This window comes from Herpailurus yagouaroundi, unplaced genomic scaffold (genome assembly GCF_014898765.1).
Source record: "Herpailurus yagouaroundi ecotype Mexico unplaced genomic scaffold, PumYag 182, whole genome shotgun sequence".
NCBI lineage: Eukaryota > Metazoa > Chordata > Mammalia > Carnivora > Felidae > Herpailurus > Herpailurus yagouaroundi.
In genome coordinates, this window is record NW_024412413.1 from 47,482,358 (window position 1) to 47,492,437 (window position 10,080).

General features: G+C 35.9%; 1 protein-coding gene across 3 annotated transcripts in view; it reads right to left on the bottom strand.

The window, feature by feature from the left end:
* The window catches only part of CNOT2 (CCR4-NOT transcription complex subunit 2), a 132,111-nt gene that overhangs the window by 45,791 nt on the left and 76,240 nt on the right, over positions 1-10,080 (bottom strand). The gene's annotated exons all lie outside the window — the stretch shown is intronic.

Sequence of the window (10,080 nt, forward strand, 5' to 3'; positions counted from 1 at the left end):
CTTCACTCACAATCTAAATTTATTGAGATACAGCACTATTAAAGTCAGTATGTAATGGGAAACTGGAAACTTTATCTCAAGCCACAAGTACCCACTCTTGTAACAGTAAGATAATTGTTTCAGTCATCATCCTGGTGTAAATTTATGATTTTTGTTATATAATCTATTATTATATTATTACTCTTTTGCTTTTTAAATCTTGATCACCTCCAACGCTAGTAATTTTGAGCCCATGCCAATACAAATAATTACTAAATCTGTGCTAATTTTTTTTTTTTAAGTTTTGTAATCTCTATACCCAACATAGGGCTCAAACTCACGAACCTGATATCAAGACTCACATGCTCTACTGACTGAGCAAGGCAGGCACCCTTGTGTTAATTCTTTTTTTGAAGGCAGCACTAGACAATAGTCTTCACAATTCATTCTTTTTATTACTATTATTATTTAAAAAAATTTTTTGATGTTCATTCATTTTTGAGAGACAGAGAGCCAGAACGTGTGCAGGGGAGGGGCAGAGACAGAGGGAGACACAGAATCTGAAGCAGGTTCCAAGCTCTGAGCTGTCAGCACAGAGCCCGACGTGAGGTTTGAACTCATAAGCCAGGAGATCACGACCTAAGCTGAAGGTGGACACTCAACCAACTGAGCTACCCCGGCGCCCCCATTCTTTATTTTTTAAGTTATCTCTCCACCCAACATAGGGCTCAAAATCACAATTCTGAGATCAAGCATCAATTCCCATGCTCTACTGACTGAGCCAGGCAGACGCCCCCATGCTAATTTTGTTTCCTTAGGATGACCTCTATGGAGTTTCCACATCTATCAACTAACTAGGTTATTTAAGGTCAATGTGTCTTCCCCCAGTGGTACTTTGTAGTCCAAAGTAAACTGAAATGTCATGATGGAAGACATTTGTGAAGACTTGAATACATGGTGACTACATCTTTTTGCAAAAATTTTGGGGAAAGACATCAAATTTGACATGTCTTGTATACTCATTACAAATAAGGGTATTTTCTTCAATTATAAATAAGAAATAAACAATTTCTTTTACTTCTCATTTCAAACTGAAATACTGTAGTTACTACTGTTTATCAGCAGACAAAGGGTAAACTGATATGCTGCAATCTTTAATAACCAAATTTATTTAATAATTGCTTTATATCTGAGGTTCCCTGTTAAATTTTTAAGAAACTCAACTATTTAACCATTCTTCCTTTTGAGGTCTGAGAAAAAGCTATTTAGTTAAAAATGAACAACACTCTGATGACAGCTTTACTGTTTTGCTATATGTTTTGGGACTATTCATCTCTGTAGGTGTGAAATACAGAAAGATATTTTTAAAGGTTTATTATTTTGTTAGAACATACTTAATCTTCTTTAGTAATGTACTCCCTGGTGGATCTCATAAAAGCTATTCTGTAATTCTGAATGTAATTTCAGGGACTAGAACCTCACATGCCTATCCACCAAACCCCTAAGTAGTCTTTAACAGGAAGAAGTGGTTTTTTGGGGGGAGTTTTATAATACAAAAGTAATTGTGGAAGAAAGCACTTTAGTCTGCAAATTATGACTCCACAGATGAAATTTTTAAAGTTTGTTTTGCAAAAGTTAAGAAGAATACATTTAATTCTCTTTAAAGGACCATTACTACTGAATTCCAACTCTAAGAAAGGATAAACATGGGCAAATGGCATGAAACCTAGACAATACAATAAAATTTCAGGAGAAAATAACCAGATAACCAGACACAACCAGGGTTACCTCTCATCGAATTACACACACATAAATCAACTCAATGGATACAAAGCAAAGTCTAATTTTGACATGTTTTGTAAACATTTATCATCCAAACCAATTACAAACTCCTAAAATTCCAAAACTGAAATTAGCTGTACAGAATAAAAAATATGCTAATATTGTTTAAGAGGCTTTACTGTTTGAAAGCAAAACTAAATATATGAAATGCCTCAAAGGAAAACAGAAATGCACTCATTAATACAAGATTTTCCCACACTCAATGTGTGTGTGTGTGTGTGTGTGTGTGTGTGTGTGTGTGTGTGTCAGTCAGAGAAAGAGAGGAGAAAACATGAATATGTAGAATTTCATTTTTGTTTTGTGTGCTTCAACACAGAAATTACACATCAGTGAAAATACTAATTATTCTTACATGACTTAAGCAAAAGAAGAAAGGTAAGAGTGTTAATAGTCTGCTCTCCAAATGCAGCACCAGTCTGGGAATGGGTACTACGATGAAACAAAAAATTATCTGATCCAGGGCAGGAGAAAAGCAAAAGCAAACGCAAACGCAAAAGCAAAAGCAGGGTCAGGGAAAGAAAAGGAAGGGAAGGAAAGGAAAAGGAAGGGAAGGGAAGGGACAGGAAGGAAAAGGAAAAGAAAGGAAAGGAAAGGAAAGGAAAAGGAGGGAGGAGGAAAGAAAGAAAAAGAGGAAAGGAAAGAATAACATAGTAACTTTCTCATAAAAGCTAGTTTTATTTCATTTTTAAGGGCCTGTCCTTTATTCCACATAGAATGATGCAATAGGGTAGGAAAACTATTTTAGAATAGCCAGGAAAGATGAAACTAGGAAGATTACAATCAGGCATAGAAATAAGAGAACCATCTAGGCAAAGACCTGTAGGAAGAGCATTCAACAGAGGGAACAGCACGATCCTCAGTAGTGTGACTCAAGCAGTAGGAACACAGAAGAGAACACAGAAACCAAAGTCCAAGATACCAGTGGACCCAAATCATGCTGTGCCTTGCAGGCTCTGAGGGACTTTGGATTTTATTCCATGTGAGACAGAAGTCAAAAGGGCTTGGGAGTAATTTAAGAGTAACATAATTTGGCATATATATTTTTTAATTACAGTTATTCTGTAAGGCATAAACAAAAGAGGAAACAGAAGTGAAGAAGGGAAGCAGGTGGGGAGAGAGGACGGTGGCTCCCACTACAGGCGTAGTGGCAGAAGTGGAGAGGCATGGTCAGATAAAGGATATATTTTGAGAGAAACCTGACACTAATGGATGAATGAATGGATGATATCAAAGGGTAAGGTATTCACGTTATCTCCTGGAAGAGAGTAAGTATCAATCAAAGTAATCCAGAAACCAATTTTTATCAATTTCAAAGAGGATATGTTAACACTCCATTGCAGTTATTAGTAATGCCATATATATTAGAGTTGATTTGGCAAATGGAAATAAAAACATAATGTAAAATAAAATCATACTACAATTTACATTATATGACATTTGTTAGAATCTTTGGTATATACAATTTGTCAGTTTTGAAGTAAACATATCGCAGACTTACATCTACTTTCTTTTCTCCTGACTTTCATACCAGATGTTACAGCAAAGGAGAAGTAAAAAGTGAGATTTTACCAACAAAGAATATGATATGACATATGCATTCAGCAAAAGCAGTTTATTAAGCCTTTTTTGAACACGCATCTAAAACATTTAATTATTTTATCTTTTCCTTTGATTCCACAAGAACTAATCAGAAAGTATATACAGAATAGCTTACACTAATCCTTTCTATCAGCCTAACACCCACCCACCCCCACCCCTCAAAAGAGTTGGTCTCAAAATGTAGGAATAGAGAGAGGGGGATTAAAGTGACAGGCAAAATGGAAGCACCAGGTTGGCTAGATTTTCCCAGTATACTTCATAATTTACTTTGGACTAGCTCTGAAGTCCTAAGGTATGACACTCTCAACATTTAAATACAGTACTTCAAAGTCAAATGCAGTAAAAATCAGGATAATCACAAAAAAGGAATTCACAAAACCCCAAACTTGAGATAATCTAAAACAGTAGCTTTAAAGGCTAGCAAAGTGGACCCAGGTGGGATGAATGACAATTAAAGATAGAAGGAATAAGAAGAAAGGCCTGTAGCTTTTTTAAAAGTCAGGGAAACAAAACTAGGACACTTTATAAATGAAAACTTGAAAATAAATGTGTGTATGTATGTGTATATGCATATACAAGAAAAAAACATTGGAAAGGGTGAAAAATACACTCTGATCATATCCCAGGCAGGATGATATTTAATCTTACACAAATTTCCTTCAGCAAGGCCTCTGGAGAGGAACTTACTCTGAAATCATTTATTGTTTCTATAATGGTGGCAAATGTTGGCCCAGGCATGAAATCCTATTCCTTAGGGACAGAAACCCATTCATGGCAGAGTGGTCCTTTTCTTGACAGCAAACAAATGTAGGTTGATTTCAAAATCTATCTTCAGGATTAACTCAAGGTTCTAGCAGCCAATTTTAAAGTAACCCTAGACATTTCTCCCTGAGTACAATTAATCAACTAAATCAATAATACTTAAAACTGATTTTCCAAGTCAGTTTCTCTTGCTTTGTTCTGTACATCCAAATTCTAGCCTTCCTTCAGAGTGGATTTCACATTCTTCCTATCAGCATCTTGGTTTAAGCTCCGGACTAGTTCATTTTAACCTCCTGACTGGTCTGCTTTCACATTTCAACAAACACGCTGAGGGAATACTATACGAATTATACCAAAAATTGTGCAAATGAACACAAAAAGCTGAATAAGTAATAGTTCCAAATCTTAAACAAGCTCATAGTCTAGATGGGAGACATACCTGTAAATAAACAATTACAATACGAAAATCTGCACAGGTATTTTGGGAACACAAGGGGATATCTAACTGTCTGAGGGAAACAAAGATTTCATTATAGAAGAACTAATGTTGGAACAAAGACTTGATTAAAAAATTTTTAAAGTTGAAGTGTGTGGGGTGGGAGGTAGAAACAAACTTTGGCATAGGAGACAGCATGTGCAAGTGCTCAGAAGTGAGACAAAGCCCAGGAAACAAAATTTTCAATATAGCCAACACAGAAGATGTCTGGAAGGATAGTGATAGGTAGCAACGAAAAGTAGGCTGGACTTCAATGCCAGGTTAAGAGGGCAAGAGCATGGGGCACCTGGGTGGCTCAGTTGGTGAAGGGGCCGACTTCGGCTCAGGTCATGATCTTGCGGTCCGTGAGTTCGAGCCCCGCGTCGGGCCCTGTGCTGACAGCTCAGGTTTCTGATTCGGATTCTGTGTCTCCCTTTCTCTGACCCTGCCCCGTTCATGCTCTGTCTCTCTCGGTCTCAAAAATAAACATTAAAAAAAAAATTAAAAAAAAAAAAAAAAAAGAGGGCAAGAGCGTACACAGGAAAACCAGGTATAAAAATCTAAGTGATGAACTAAGCTAGACTTCTCTAGACTAACACTTTATTATGGTATCATACTAATAACCAGTATGTTGACTGCCACTCATCTCTCATTAATTTCCCCTACCTAGAGGACAGAGACCAAGATTCCTGAGATCATGATCTTAACATAACTTTGCAGCAGTAATGATCTCAAAAGCCCAAACTAAACTTACACCTCAGGCTAATTTGAGTTATTCAGTTGTTCCCACTCATGTTCACCTCTGAAAACTACCATCTGTAACTTCTATGATCCTCAACAATTAAAACTCAAGCTGATTAGACTAACTTTATTTTTTTCTATTTTTTTTAATGTTTATTTATTTTTGAGAGACAGAGAGAGAGACAGACAGACAGAGCGTGAGTAGGGAACGGGGGTGCAGAGAGAGGGGGAGATACAGAATCTGAAGCAGGCTCCAGGCTCTGAGCTGTCAGCACAGATCCTGACGCGGGGCTTGAACCCACGAGCTGTGAGATCACGACCTGAGCCAAAGTCAGACACTTAACCGACTGAGCCACCCAGGCGCCCCATGATTAGACTAACTTTTAAATATTTATTAAAATTATCCATATCTTTCCTAGCACAAGCATCTCTAATGTCCTCCAAACAGATCTTTATTAATCCACTTATTTCCTCTAATCTAGTCTCCCACGTCAGCCAAAGTGAATTTTTATTTATTTTTCCAAGTGGGTTTTTAAAATAAAAACTTAATTGTTGTAGCCCTACTAACTGAAATGTCTCAACAGCTTCCTAAAATAATAACAGTAAGGTCTTATGTAACCTCCCTGACATTAACTCTCTCTACAGGTCCCGGTCACCACTAAACTGCTGCCACACCGTCACTTACTCAAACACAAGATGTTTTCCAACTCAGCATCTTTGTATATGCTGATACCTCTATTTAGAACGTTTTTCTCCCGTCTGAAACTTTCACACTAAGTTAGATCTAACTCCTGATATGCGGTCATTGAAAACACTTTACCATAACTATAATCATACAATAATAAAAAGAACTTTTATTGACCGCTTACTATGTGCCAGGCAATATATTCTAAATGCTATAAAATGTATCTACTTATGTAATCAAGTATTTACTTGAGTAGTCCTCATTTTTAGATGAGAAAAGTGACAAGTGGAGAAGTTGTATAATATGCCCAAGGTCACATATCTGATGTTCCTGAGGTTCCATTTCTGATAAGTGACAGAGATGGGATATGAATCCAGGCATTCTCCTAGAGTTTCCTCTTTTAACCACTACAGTACAATGACATTCACATATACAACTAATAGTTTAATGTGAGTATTCTCCTCAAACTGTAAGCTTCATCATGGGAAAAGGAGTAAGGGGCAAAAAGGGGAGGGTGCTTATTTTGCAGAGAACAATATAAGTGGAGGATGCCACAATTAAATATTTGTGCATGTCAAAAAGATCTCTTTAGCAGAAAAATGAGGATGAACTGACTGGGGGTACATGAAACAAAAGCCAGTCACTACCAAACTGACTGCACCTATTTTAGAGAAAAGTTCAATTAATTTTAAAATAAAATTATGCTTAAAAGAACACTATTACACCAATTAAAAAGTAATCAGTTTCCATATTCCAAATGAACCAATATTTTTAAGTACTTTCTAAATCAGTGAACCCTTCAAGGAAATAGGATTATATCTCTAAATTTCACTATAAACTACTGAAATAGATACTGTAGCATTAAATGTGTAGAAAACATGTATAAAATGGGTTAAAATAAAAATAAATCCCTAAGGGCAACTTTTTCTTGTGGATTCTCTCTCTAATGTAGCCAGGAGTTTTGCTTAACATGCTGATCCATGTGTCTCATCACAGAATCAACTATTTCACAACATTAAAGTATGGTGACTTTTCCATAGCCATGATTTTTTTTTTTTTTATTTCTAGCAACAGAATTTGCTCCTACCTTGTATTATAAAGGATAATGAGCGCCAAATGTAAGTCATACAGTGCCGTGGTGGGGAGGGTTGGGGAGAGAGTGGGACAGACTGTTCCTTTCTTATAGTTTCCCTAATGGAGATTTTACTAATTCACTGATTGCTGAATACAGAATTTGACTTCTTTACATTTCCCTCCCAATTCTGTATTCACTAGCATCAAACACTTCACATACATATACACACAAATTCTCTGTTGTCTACAAAGTGAGCAGAAATTAATAAAAATCACAATTTCCATTAATATTTACCTACTTTATCAAGATGCAATCAATATTTGAAACCAATCATGAGAAGCCATAATATCTGAAAATAATCTGGTATTTTTACTATCACCCATTTGAGAGAAAAGCTTATTAGTCAAATCTCACTGAGAGACTGCTTAAATTTTATGAAATTAGAATATTCCTATATCAAATATTACAGGTGAAAACCTACAAATATTTATAACCCAAGGAATTTTCGTTTTAGGAATATTTTTTGGTAACAGGATTGTGAGCTCCCAATCCTGCTTCACAACTACTATAAATAATCTTTATTTCATTCCTGAAAGACACTAAAAAAAGAAATGGGCTTAAATAAAGGAGAAAAGGATATACACTGGAAAAAAAATCTATCTTCTCAAAAAACAAAGACATTAGTATCTGAATATCTAATATTCTAGGAATTATCTAATATTCCTAGATATTCTATGAATATCTAGGAAAAGAACAAATATCTTTTTCTTCTCACTTAAGAAACATATTATTCGGGACACCTGGGTGGCTCAGTTGAGCATCAGACTTCAGCTCAGGTCATGATCTCACAGTTCATGAATTCGAGCCTCATGTTGGCTCTGTGCTGACAGCTCAGAACCTGGAGCCTGCTTCAGATTCTGTGTCTCATTTTCTCTCTCTCAAAAGTAAACATTAAAAAAAAAATTAAAAATAAAGAAACATATTACTCATGAATTCCTACTAGTTTTAGAGAACTGTGGCTTGGGGTGCCTGGGTGGCTCAGTCGGTTAAGCAACAACATCAGCTTAGGTCATGATCTCGCGGTTCACAAGTTCGAGCCCTGCGTTGGGCTCTGAGCTGTCAGCACAGAGCCTGGAGCCTGCTTCGGATACTGTGTCCTTGTCTCTCTCTGCCCACTGCCCCCTCACCCCCCACTCACACTCTGTCTCTCTCAAAAATAAATAAACATTAAAAAATTAAAAAAAAACTTTTTTAGAATGCTGTGGCTTGATATTTACAATATGACAAATATGTAATGAATAGTTTATGAATCTGCTTAGGATGGATCTAAGTAAAGGCTTAGATACATTTCAAAGGTAGAATTTCTAAATTCATCAACTTGAACCAAGAACATGGAAATAAATAAAAGCAATTCATTTGTTTCAGCAAATGCAGAATGCCCAATAAATGAACAGTAAGAGCCTTAACGAATACTGAAAAGGCAGTTCACAGGTAGATGCACAGGGTACATACGACCCTGGCTGGAAATGTGATACAGCAAAAAACCAGGGGCCTATATGAATGTATCCACAATCATTATTTTGGAGACTAAGTAAATATTCTGGCACAGAGTCCTTCCAGGGTTTACAGGAATATTTTGTAAGAGGTCTCATCCAAAAAAGGAAAGAAAAAAACACGATTTAAAAAAAACAAAAAACAGGGTAAGCTCATATCCAAAAAACAATGGAGAGGGCATGCAAAGAGAGAGAAAAGAACACATCACTCTTCTTAAACCAAAACCTATCTAATGAAATCTGGAGTCTGAAGCTGCTTTACTCAGATATTACCAAAACCCATGTAACACCATCTCCTACAATGTACCCCCCAAATCCTACAAATTCTCTAAAGAGTGTTACCAAAAGTCTATAAATGCTTCTATCAGTTTGACTTTGATCTAGGGAGAATATGTTGTGTATGCATCAAACTGAAAAAACAGATTTTGTGGTTTTCCAAAATCTTAAAATCACCTATTATCAAAATGCCTTATACAGACTGAAAACTGAACCACTAACATAAAGTGCATCATCGTAAAACAAAACTTTAATAACTCAAAAAGTGCTAATCCACAGAAGAAACAATAGGTCCTAAAATTAAAATAAGCAGTATTTTATCCTCAAATATTAGGATGTAAATTTATCACGTACAAGTGAAAGGGCATACAACAGTAAAAATCTTTACATTTAGGATACAAAACAAATCCTCTAAGCATAAAGGAAACTTTTGAATGAGAATGATTATCTTAAACCAATCTTAAACCTTAAGAGGGAGGATCAGTCAAATAAAGAAGGTAGGAAGGGAAATCAGGAAGCAACTGGATGTATGGTCAGCTCTGCTAAGGGACTCTGTATTTCTACAAGGTTCTCAATAAATTTAAGAAAAAACCAAAACAAACAACTCTAGAATTTAAGGAAAGAAAAGGGGAGATAAATTGCTGGGGGTTCTATATTTTGAGGACCTGAAGTACCAAATAGTTGGGTGTCTCAATCTCTGTAAGCCTGACACACTTTGTCTGAAGAACTGTTAGTAACCATAGGCCATATTAAGTCTATTTTTCCTGGATATAATTTTGAATATCTTGTTTATGTACAAAAGAATGTACAAATCACTTGAATAAGACTTATACAGGACTGATCTGGGGGAATAAAAGAAACAACTTTTGTAAGCTTTCTGAGAAGCAAGAGCCTAAAAGGATATAAGTATTAATAAGCAGAGTAGTATAGACCTAGGGTTACATTGCTATAACATTATTTCTAATAATCATACATTAAGAGGAAAAAATCTGTAATGTTAGATCATGATTTTCAGTACAATGCAGGCAGAAAAAGTGTTAGAATTTCACACACACACACACACACACACACACACACACACACACACACACAC